The following is a 13,425-nucleotide window of genomic DNA, read 5'->3' on the forward strand; positions in this document are numbered from 1 at the left end:
CAAATTAATGTTTTTATTGGTTGTGATTTATTTGATTGATTATGTTTTTTTACCATTGATTGTTGCATTAATTGCAATTGGGTTGATTGATTTCTTTGTAATGTTAAATTTGTGAATGGAGAGTGGAATTTGGGAAGCTTGCATTTTCAAGTTGTTGAGCAACGTTTATAGGCAGGATTGGATTCAAGCTGAGCCAACCTCGAACTCGAGCTCGAGCTCTGTTCTGTTTATATATAATAGAGCTCGAGTTCAAGTTCGAGTTTGTCGAGCTCGTGGAAGCCAAACTCGAATTCTACTCAACTCATTTTAAGCTCGAGTTTTTAACTATTTTGTTATTAAAAAGATGTCATTTTAATACATATTGGTCAAAACAACATCGTTTTATCAAAATTTTTAATTGAAAAATTTGGCGAGTAGTTCAAGTTCGAGCTCGAGCTCGACCTAGCTCATATAGGGCTGGCTCGAAATCAAGCTCATGGAAGCCAAACTCGAACTTGGCTAGAATTCTGCTCAGCTTATTTTGAGCTCGAGTTTTTAACTATTTTGTTATTAAAATGACGTCGTTTTAATACATATTGGTCAAAACAATGTCGTTTTGTATCAAAATTTTTAATTGAAAAATTTGATGAGTAGTTCGAGTTCGAGCTCGAGCTTGACCTAGCTCATACAGGGCTGGCTCATTTCAGGCTTGTTCGAGCCGAGAGTGTTGAATATGACTATAAGAATGCCTATATTTAGGTTTTGGAATGAAATGAGTTGGGCTATTTTATTTTCACTTTTTCTTATTTTATTTATATATATATTTTTGTAAATCCTAACCCCTCATTTTAGCTTGAACCGTTGCCTCCCTTGTCCTTCCTAGCACTGGTGCATTACAAGCTCGAACTTGAACTCAAGCTCGAGTTTAGCTCGGTTTATATACAGTAGAGCTCGAGTTCAAGTTCGAGTTTGTCGAGCTTGTAGAAGCCGAGCTCGAATTCTGCTTGGCTCATTTTGAGCTCGAATTTTTAACTATTTTGTTATTAAAACGATGTTATTTTAATATATATTGGTCAAAACAACGTCATTTTGTATCAAAATTTTTAATTGAAAATTTTGACGAGTAGCTTGAGTTTGAGCTCGAGCTCGACCCAACTCATATAGGGTTGGCTCGAAATCGAGCTCGTGGAAGCCAAATTTGAACTCGATTAGAATTCTGCTTGACTCATTTTGAGCTCGAGTTTTTAACTATTTTGTTATTAAAATGATGTCGTTTTAATACATATTGATCAGAACAACATCGTTTTATATCAAAATTTTTAATTAAAAATTTTGATGAATAGCTCAAGTTTGAATTCGAGCTCGACCTAGTTTATATAGGATTGGCTCATTTTAGGTTTATTCGAGTTTGAGAGTACTGAATATGACTATAGGAATGCATATATTTAGGTTCTCCAATGAAATGAGTTAGGCTATTTTATTTTCACTCTTTCTTATTTTATTTATATATATTTTTGTAAATCCTAACCCCTCATTTCAGCTCGAACCGTTGCCTCCCCTGTCCTTCCCAGCACTGGCGCATTATTTCTTTCCACCAGACACGCAGAGCAGTCACCCTATTTCTACCGAAATGCGGGTCTCACCTTCATTTTTCATTTCTTCAATGTACTGCTCCCTCCACAGCAAAATAACAGCACGCGTCAGCTTTACCTCTTACACTACAGCCCCACTTCTCCACTCACAAAAAGAGGACGTGTCAGCCTTCCTCTTCTTCTCAACAGTAGCAGCCCCCAATCCATCACCACAAAGACACAAGCTGCCACGTCATCCCAGCTCTAGCCATGTGACGCACCAGCTTCTCCAACCTTTAGGAGCAAACAACACAACTTCTCTACTCACAAAATTAAAAGACGCATTAACCCTCAGTGGGACAAGTTTCTTTTCTCACGTTTCTCCCAAGCACCCTTGTGTCCCCCTGATTCTCCAAGCCTCCAATACAACACCACCTCGCTTCGTTCTCTTCTTCAAGTAGAAAATACCTTATATATTTTTTTATTTTTATTTATTTTGTTTCATTATTTTTATTTTTATTTTATTATTATTATTTTTCTCTTTTCCACACAAAAGCACGCATCGGCCAACAGCTTTCTTTCCAAACCAAAAGCAGCTTTCTTCCTAAATTTCTTCAGCTAATATGGAATAAATTTTCTATTCCAAAATGGGATAAATTAAATGCATTCCCAATAAGAAGAGACCATATGAACATCCAACCAAGTCTTCTTTCGTGGCACCACCACTCTCCTCTTTGATGCTAGTGACACAGTGACACCATCGCCTCCTCGTCCAGCTTCAAAGATACCTAACAACTCATCAAAATAAAAAAAAAACAACAGGAAAGTAAGTAGCACCCCACAACAGTGAAGTGTACTCCATGGGCATCTTGAGCAAGCTCTGAACCTTTGCTACTCTTCCCCTGAACTTTGCAATTTTCTGACACTAATCAAATGGGTAGGAATGAAAAACTTTTACCTAGACAAATTATCCCGACAATGTATTTAGATCATCATACCCTAGAAACTTTGAATTTATATGATGACATTCATGAAATTATGCTTAAGGTAGGATGGTATAAATTTTTTCAACTTTATGACCATACCCATAACGAGCTTACCCTAGAACTTCTAAGTTCTTACCATTTTGTTGATGATCCTACTAGTGTAGTCTATGGCTTAATGAGTTTCATGTTTAATAATAAATATTACGGTTTAGCCCTTAGCGATATAAATGCAATTTTTGGTTTCCTAAATGATGGGGTAACACCCCCCACATGGGCAATTTTAATTATGAATACGTGTGACACAATTTGACAAACTATACCTTTCACAAATCACATTTGGATAAAACATCCAAATTGAGCAATCCCCTTCATAGGACTCTACATAGATTTATTGTGAAAAACATTTATGCAAAAGGGAACAATGATGGCATTGTTACTAAAATTGATTTGTTCTTGCTTCTTTGTTTAATTAATGGCACAAAGCTTAATGGAGAGCCTTTTTAGGACAAAAATTCAAATATACAGCCTTGGATGAAAAAAAATAGAAAGGGAAACATCGCTTGTGGGGGTTTTATAACAACAATAACTATTGTCGTCGGGGCCTTTAGTGTGTCACAACACGAGTATGAACCAATAGTAGGTGAAAAACTTATCAGCCTTAAAATGTTTAGAAAAATAGGTATTTGTCAAAAAATTGCAAATGGTTCTTATGTTTTATCAGGCAAAAACCTAACTCAAGACCAATTGGGGGAAGAGGCAGAGGTTCCAATCATAGAGGTAGCTCCCGAAAGCAACAACTTATGGGTAAGATTGCAAAACATAGAAGCATGATAGCTCAAGCTTCAAAAGAAAATAAAATAAACCAATAGCATGTTGAAAGTCTATTTTTAGCACCAAGGGTTCACTCCCTCTCCTTCTTCACTTGAGCAGAGCTCTTCCACATCCAATTTAAAATTCGACCACTAGACTTGACGATTATCTCACTTCTTCTAATGTTTAATTACTATTTTGAACTGACTTTCATTATGTTTTGATATATGTAGTCATATTTTGATGAACTGATTCATTTGATTAGGTAGTATTTTGATGACTATATTGATGCTGACAAAATGGACATTTTGACCATATGATTTTTGTCACAATTGATTTAATATATGGTTGGATGCATGTGAGCAATTTATGTTAATTGAATGTGATGTTTTCTTGGTTTAATGATGATTATGTGCTTAACTTGTAGGTTTACATGTAGTTTATTAATGTGGAGATTTGGTGAAAATTTTGATGTATAGGTTGTTATAATTAAAATGTTAAGCTTATTGGAATTTGCTCATTATTTGATATTTTGATGATAGAGATTATTAATTCTGTGGATTCATAATTGTAGATAATGTTGTTATCTTTCCTTTTCTATTAGTTAGATATGCTTCTTTTGGACCTCTTTTGCTAGATGGTGCAATTTTGTTCATATTTACTCATTCTAATTTCAGGGACAATGTTTGCATCTTCATCTAATTTCATCGCATGAGCTTATATTGAGCCAAGGAGTTTTTCCTCTTTTTCTGCTTCTTTTTGCCATACTTGGTTATATTTTCTTTATTATCTTCTGAATAAATATTGAGGACAATGTTTGTCTTAAGTGTGGGGTAAACATTTAGTTTCGATTATTTTGTTTTAGATCTTCAGTTTTGCTTTTAGATTTCAAATTTCATTTCATTAAAGCTTTGTTGACATTTCATTTAAATTTTCATTCAATTTTATTTCCAATTTCTTGTTATTTGGATCTATGTTGCAATTATGCACATATTAGTTTTAATTAAGCCCACATTTGTTTATGCCTCCTTTAACTTTGGACTAAATTTTGTAAATTCACTTTTTAATATCTCAAAAGAACAATTGTGAAAATATTTTCAAGTGATTTGAATGATTAGAGAACCTTTAGCAATCAAACCCATTTTTTGTTCGTAAAAGGCAAAGAGTGTTGATACATTCATAATTGGTGCTAGAGTTACGATTGTTGCATTTATCGCTTAGAGTTTGTTGTGCATGTGGTTGTTATTTTGAAATTGTGTATGCTTACTTAAAGAGGGCTTATCCGTGCTTAGATATATTTTCTAGTGTCTCATAAGTCCTAGAACTTGTCACTCAATCTTTCAAGGTGAAATAAAAAGTTGCATGCATTGATAAGGGATATGATATAGGCATTTGTTTGATTGTTTGTATATCAAAAAATATCGTATTCTTTTAGTTAACCTTTATAAATGTTTAATTTTTTGTTTAGCCCTTTGAGCCATTTCTTTTGTGTTTTATTTAGAACCTTTGCATTTTCTTTATTTTAACCCTTAATCACCCACCTAGCTAGGGTTGGACTCAAGCCGAGCCGAGCCAGCTCGAGCTCGGTTTGGTAGATTTTTTTTAAAATTTTTTTATACAAAACGATGTCGTTTTGACCAATATATATTAAAAACGATGTCATTTTTATAACGAAAAATGAATCGAGCCGAGTCGAGCCGAACTCGAGCCCGAAATGAGCCGGCCTTAGCCGAGCTCGAGCCAAACTCGAGCCGCCCATATATGAACCGAGCTGAGCTCGACTCGGCTCGAATCCAGCCCTACACCTAGCTAATAAATATATTAAACACACCTTTTACATGAGTTATATTATTGATGAAATGAGTGGATTTGCATGAGATTCTTGGATCAATCGAAAAAGGAGAATGAAGAAAAATGAGAAAATCATAGTATTATCACTCTATATGCTCCATGTATAAAAAAATAAATTTGGGAAATTTTTGAAAGAAATATATATATTTACACATGTATATATAAAAAATGAAAAATGAAAAAAAAAGGAGAGAAATCTGAAAAAGAAAAAAAAATGAAAAAAATGAAAAAGAAAAAAATATGAAAAGAAAAGAAGAAAAAAAAGAGAGAAAAAAAATCTCTTCACATATTTTTAGTGCAATTTATATTCATTTTTCTTCTTTAATTTCTATTTTTTGATCATGTTGATCTCTACTTCCCACATTAATAGTATACTCATATTTATTTGTTAATTTATTTATCTTTTTATTCTTTCACCCATACTTCTAGTCACGTTACAACCTAAATAAAGACCTATTAATTTTTTTGAAATGCATTGCATCTTCATTAGTGAAGATAGGTTGTTTGATTTTGTCTATGGGGCTTGGTTGATTTCATTTAGAGACAATGAAGGTTAACTAAGTACGTATATGCCTATCTAAAGTACAATAGTTTTGGTTTTCAATTGCATAAGATCATTTTGAGAATTTAATTACCTATACCCTATGGGTTCTTCTATTTTTCCCTTCAATTTCACTTATGTTTCTTTTTGCTTGGGGACAAGCAAATTCTTAAGTTTGGAGGAGTTTGATGTGTATGAAATACACATAACTAGGGCTATAATAGTATATTTTCAAAGTGAATTTTGGCCCATTTTGTTAAATTCTTTGAGTTTTATTTAATTTTGATAGTTTAATCTTATTTTGCACTTTGAATTATATTTTTAGATGTTTTAAAGACATTCAAGCCCTTTTAGAATGAAAATAAGAGTTTAAAGAAGCAAATAAGAAGACTTTATATCAAGAGACAGAGGTCAATTATGGGCAGTTTTATGGTCATAATTGGTGCCCATAATTATTGGGCAGAAATAATGTTTAAAAAAAACAAAAAATAGGGTTAAGTTGCAACATATAAAAAGAAATGTGTGTCTTCTCCACTTTCTTATTACCAAAATATAACAGTTCAAAATATTTTTAGAGAGAGAAAGCTCTAAGATACAAGTAGAAGAGTGAAGATTCAAGATTTCAGATAGAAGACCCAAGAAAATTAAAATTTGAAGACATTAGAGTTTTTCTTATCTCTCTTATTATCTTCTTTTACTGATTCAAAATATCTCTCTCTTCAACTTATTATTGTAGTTTGAACTTTATAGCCATGAATGGCTAATTTCCTTTGTTAGAGTTTATAATGAATCTATAAATTCTCAAAGATTATGTAATGGGTTTTGATTTTTAATTAATGATTATGAATGTTTGATTTAGTAATTATGATTTTAACTTCTTGCTTGGTGTTAGGGCCTAGTACCATGCTTGTTTGTAGATTGAAGTGTAATATTGAGAAATACATACCCAATTAGTTCATGTCTTTGCTAAACCTAGAGTTTTATTTAGAGATAAATATAAATACTTTGTGGATAAATTGATTGTCATAGAAATTAATGAGTTTTGATTAACATCATACCACGAAAATAGGTAACATTTTAATCTTAACATGCCTAATTAATCTTGAGAGAGAAATTGTGTAAAATAGGATAATCAAACATCAACAACTCATCTTATCATTGATTTTAATTAAATTTGTTATTGATTTTTAAGTAATTGATAGTGAAATCACAAACTCTAGACTTCTTTATATTGGTATTTCACTTTTAATTTATTAGGGATTTATTTCCCTTTACTAATTTCGACTTAGTTTACATTTTAATTTAATTTTCATCCATAACATTTTATTTTTCTGGTTAATTTAAATTACAAAATGAACTAGTATTTAACAACTAATCCTTATGAGACCGACATCTTTCTATATGACTTGATTGACTCGTATACTTGCGATCCATTGGCAACATGTAACACCTTAGATACGTCCAAGGGACATTTTGGTACTTTCAATATGTTTATATTTAGTTTTAATATTTAAGATAAGTATTAATACCAATCTGGAAAACCATATTTGGCATGAATAATGAACCGGTTTTTTTAATTAAATGTAAGCACAGACTTTGAGGACATAATTTCCATTATGGTACTTATTTTTATTTGAACACAAAGCATTTGAGAGAAAGAAAAAAAATAAAAAATAAAAAATAAAAAATAAAAATACAACCAAGTTGTGAGACTCTTAGTGCCTTTTTGGAGATGATCGTTGTGATTCCAATGTGATTTTGGTTGTTGATTATTAACTAAGCAATGAAACTTCAAGCTAGAGAAGATCTTGGTGATTTCAATGTGAGTTTGGTGGCTGATTATCAACTTAGCAACAAAACTTCAAGCTAGGAAGGAAGGTAGGTAAATAGAATACTAGCTTTCTCTGTTCCAACTCTAGGTATATGGTATTGTAAAAGTAGAGTTTCTATATGGTATTGGATGGGTGTTTTATGTTTTTAATTTTATAAGAGTATGATGATGGATGAAACGAGGCTAGGTGATTATATGTGTTGTAGGCGAAAAGACTTATTCCTACCCAAGGTACAATGAAACCTCAAACTCTCACCCATTAACTTTCAAAAACCCAAACACCCATTAACTTTCGTTAAAAATTTTAATTAACATTAAGGGTAAAATCATCATTTAGCAAAAAAAATGAAAGTTTTATCATAATTTCCTCCCCTATATTTAAAAACTTACATTTTAGCCCCAACCCAAGGTTTGAAAAGTGGCAAAAACCCCCCCTAGGGTTTGTTTCTCTTCCTTGGTTGTCGATCGTCCTCTCTTCCCCCCTTATATCTCCTCTGGTCTCTCTCCCTAGCCTCTCCGACCGTCTTCGATCGAAGATGACTCAAACGAAGACGAGCAGTCTTCGTTTGAGATGAAGACGCTCTGATGAAGATCGATCCTCTTCATCCGATGTGTCTTCCTTTCAAACGAAGATCGATCATCTTCGTCTACTAAGACGACGCATCTTCGTCCAGATGAAGACCACTCGTCTTCGTCTGAGATGAAGATGAAATCCAAAGAGGCTAGGGAGAGAGACTGGAGGAGAGATAAGAGGGGAAGGGAGGACGACCGACGATCGGGGAAAGAAAAATCGGCGTCAGAGGAAAAGGAACAAACTGTAGGGGGGTTTTTGCCACTTTTCAAACCTTGGGTTGGGGGTAAAATGTAAGTTTTTAAATATAGGGGAGAAAATTGTGATACAATTTTAATTTTTTTGCTAAATGATAATTTTACCCTTAACGTTAATTGAAATTTTTAACAAAAAATTGATTATGGGTAAATATTTAAGTTTTTTAAAATTAGTTAATGAGAGTTTGAGATTTCGCTGTACTTTAGGTGGGGATAAGTCTTTTGGCCTGTGTTGTATTTGTATGGACATCCTTGAACCTGTGAATGCGATGAAAATGCACAATAAGGATGGCTATAAATTGATTTTCGCATTTTTGAAATTTGGATGTTGGACAGTATAATGGTAGTCTAGAAATATGAAATGGGGATGATCATCATTATTAAATAACATTTTTGACTTAATTAAGGTGATGAAGCTTTGATGAGTACAAGAGATAATATTTAGATGTCTTTAATTACGGGAAACTGGAATATAAAGAATGAAAAAGTTACATAGTGTTGTCGTATGTAATTGTGAGAAAATGGAATTTAATGAATGAAAAGACAAATGGAGAGAGAGTACTGAATATAAAGTTGCTAGAGAAAATTTTCTGGCGTTTGGTATTGAGACGAGCTAATTTTGTGGTGTTTGCTGGAGAAAATTTGTATATTATGCGTTGTTAATTTCAGCTCATTAAAGTGGCAAATTTGACTGTTATTTTTATTGGTTTTGTGATTTCTTATGAGGAACTAGCCTACTGCATTTGCCATGATTGACAATCTGCGTAATTCATAATTTAGCGGTGACAAGATTTTTATTTGGAAAGGATTTAATAATAAATACGAAAAATTTTATATATGTGAATATCTTTAAAAAAAAAAAAGAATATCAAATCCTTTTATATGGTCAAGCATTTACTTTATTTTATTTATTTTATTTTAATGTTTGTGCAATGCATAATTGTGCATATGAATGCACACGCCTGTGTGTCTGCACTTTTTGAATTATCGAGTTATGACCATGCTTTTCTAGATACTTAGAATTTGGTGATTTAACAAATAAATTCTTCTTATGATTTGAATTAAATTCAATAAATGAGATAGAGCAATTGTATGACATCGGATGGGGTAAAGAGACGTAAAAATCCCGAGAATAAGATAAACACTAATCACTCATGCCACATGATTATTCTAGATTGAGGGTTGTATCGAAGGGATACTCGTGACATAGTCTATGCGCCCATAAAGAGGTGTTGACCCATAAAGAGGACACATAGTATGCACCAATTAAGATGGGGCATCCATAGAAAGGTGTTATGAGGAGATAAAATCATATATGCTTTGGATCGTGATAGCTAAGAGATTAGTCACATGATCAGGGTATCGAATCTCTGATTCAATCTATACTGATCGATATAGATGAAATAGATAATTGTAATAAATAAAGCTTCTTTGAATAATACGAAACTTGAATAAGAGAATCTTTGAATGAGACAATAATTTTTACTTACTTAATGATTTGTTACTCATTTCTTTTATTTCTGATTTTATAGGTCTAGAATGAGTCTGTGGGAGAAGGCACTATAAGATGGGATTTCGTTTTGTGATATGACATTAGATTCATGTTATTTGAGTACATATTTTTAATATTATGTTCTATGATTATGCATTGATATATATGTGGTTTAAATACTGAGTTATGTATGATACTTAGTTTCATTTATGGAGTTGATTTTTATGTTTTTTTTTTTAAAGTATGTTGTTTTTTTCTTTTTATTATAGGTAATATTTCCATCGAAGGGCATGACCTTCGATGTGGGGTGTTACACTGACCATTTCCAAGTCAAGCATGAATAGAGCATCTCAGTAACGACTAAGTGTCAAAAGGGTTCAAGTTTGGTCAATGTATGAAAGAGTCAACCATATCATGTTGATCGTTCTACAAGACTTGTTTTGCCTGTGCTTCTAATCTTATGAAGTGTACTGAGGTTGATGCGCGACTAGGCATGGCGTTCTTGGTAAAGTAAAAAGTCAAAGTAACTAAGAGTTAACAAAAGCATACTAATCATGGTTTAGGGCCAGTCGACTGTGCATAATGCAAAAATTAAGCGTGAAAGAAGTTGTGCAATATCCCAGTTGATATATCGTGCATGCTTCTAGATTTTTTAGAACTTGAGGCTTTGAAAAAGATATCGATCATTTCATCAACCATGCTGACTATATCGATCAATAAAGGATTCGTTACTCCCAAGCATGAAAAAAGATATCTCATATAAGATTATTGAAAGACATCCATGACCACTTGAATCTATGACCACAGTGGGATTAGATCGTAGTCTAATCCATATTGGTCATTGATATACATCAGTTCATATCAAGGGACTATTAAGATAGACACTTTTTTATGTCTTAACCTTGAAAAATGTTGGTTGATAAAAAGATTGAATTATGCGTAACCATGATGTTGTAAAGGCTTAAAAAATGTTTACTTACACTTTGTTGGTTAGGTGGCAATGATGTTGTGCTTAAGGTCAATCTTGGTCTATGCTCAGATTCATCCCAAATCCAAACATTACTAATTCAATATATAGCTAATGGGGCACACGCATATAAAAGTTAATCTGAACTTAGAGGCAAAGGTTATTTGATGATAACCTTGGTGTAAGAGAATGAGGGTGAGACCACAAATGGATTGAACTTGTCCAATAAGATATAGTAACCTAGTTTGACTTTTTCCTTGATCAAGAATGATCGTTCATGGTGGGTGACACCTTTTTATCACCATAAAGAAAGAAACAACCATTCCTAGCTTAAATACTGATCTCTCTCTCCCAAATGCATCATCATTTAATAATAGAGCCTTAATAGCCTTTTGTGATTAAATAAACTTTTAAATTAGTTTGTGCTTTGCATGGATACCAAAGTGCCACTTCCACAAGGTCGGATAGTGTCTTCTATTACCACGTAAAGAATAAAGGAGTTGCCCAACGCAGGTATCAATTTTATTAACACTATATGGTTGTTAATTTGCATGTTTATGAATTTTATTGCACAAATGAGTATCCTAGATGATTTTCAGGTTTTTGATTTTTTAAGTCCACAACTTTATAAGTTACCAGCATCTCGAAAACCCAACACACAATGATTTGATTTTTCTTCAACATGAAAGAATTAGTATTGTCTTAATCCCTATGTGTAGCATCCAAATCAAATTGCCATTAACATCCAAGAAGAACATGACATGCATCCATCTCTACTATATCACAAAGGACTACAAATTTGTAATTTTTCCCTAAAAATAAAGGTAGCCTATATTGTTTAGTTATTCTTATACTCGGACTATTCTTAATCCAACCAATACTATATGAAACAAGATAAGACTCTGTTTCTACTTGAAGAACTCCACCAATCGGTTAGATGCAAAGTTATCACAACTATAATTATCAATAACAAGTTCGCACACCTTACCATTAATCGTGCACTCATTTTAAAAGGATATTTTGCTTTGTGAGTCATCGGATTGTATAGATGTGTATAAAAAACTCCTCTCCATATCTTCTATGTGCCAAACCATCTCAAAACAAAACTTTGATACCACGTGATACAAGACAAACACTGATGGGTTTGTGATATTATTCACAAAGATGCATAGAGTTAGTATCATTTAATATACAAAAAATGATAACAAAAATTCAATACAATTTGCAAAACAATTATTAAAACTCAAACCTAAATTTTATTGATAACTTAAACTGATTTATTAAATTGTTTTGAATGAAAAGATTCATACCTTTATATAGGCTTATTTTTCATAACTAGACTAGAAATACTTAAACACATAAGGAAAACTAGTTTTACTGAACTTTTCTAAATAATAACTTCATAAAACTCTTTATTTCTTAAATTAAAATAGGACACTTACCAAAAATAAAATTGAGCTCTTAAACTTATTAAGAAAAAAAACACTTATTAGAAAAACTAATATTAATAGAAGACTCCATTAACTAAATTAAAATAGGAAATTTGTTTTAAACCAAACTCCACAAGGGCATTTGACTTAAACCACTTGATTTAAACTAAACTCCACTCAATTATGAATTCTTATCTCATATGTCATTGGCTACCTACATGGTTCCATATCATTATGCACACCTATATCACCATGCCACATTACCATGTAAGTTTCCATGACATGTGCCATGTCATCCATGACTATTACGTCATGTGCCATATCATTATCTTACATTTGGCTTGCTTCTTCAATGTTTTTTATGTTTTTCACCCTACCACCATTTTGTCATGGTTCACCATTAATCTCCTTGGTGGTTCAATATGGTGCATTATTTCTGAAATTTGAGGCTGAAAATTGTTTCCAATTTCAAACCCTAAACAAGGATACTTGGTGCCCGTATGGTCCAACGTTTATTTACTTTTGTAGTAAATAAATTAATTATTATACAATTCAATAATATTATTGAATTAGTAATATCTGATTAAAGATTAATCATAATAATTTTCTTTTTGCAAATATTTCATAATTCAATAACATTATCAAATTAACCTCAATTATTTAATTATGGTATAATAGATCGATAGTAATTTTGTCTTTTGCAAATATTTCAACTGAAAATGCTTTTAAAGAATTACATTAATAAAAAATTTTTTTATCAAAACATTGTCATATATTATTAAAAGATATTGCTTCTAATCACAACATTGTTTTTTTTTTTTTTTTACGTTGGTTAAAAAACAATAATTCTTATAATTAAATATATAAGTTGGGATTATTAAAATAAACTATTATACAATATATTATCATTTATGATTAAAATTAATTGAGAATTACAAATTTCAACTTTAGTGATTAGTCTCCATTTAATGAAAATATTCTTTTTGATAAAATTATTTACATAAATAAGAAACATAAACTTGTATATAAACAATCACATATCATCATATTATTGAATAAATTTAAAATAGATATAAAACAATACTCAATTACATTATAATATGTTATTATTTATATATAAGTTTGTGATTATTGTTTGA

Source organism: Mangifera indica, chromosome 11, assembly GCF_011075055.1.
Source record: "Mangifera indica cultivar Alphonso chromosome 11, CATAS_Mindica_2.1, whole genome shotgun sequence".
NCBI lineage: Eukaryota > Viridiplantae > Streptophyta > Magnoliopsida > Sapindales > Anacardiaceae > Mangifera > Mangifera indica.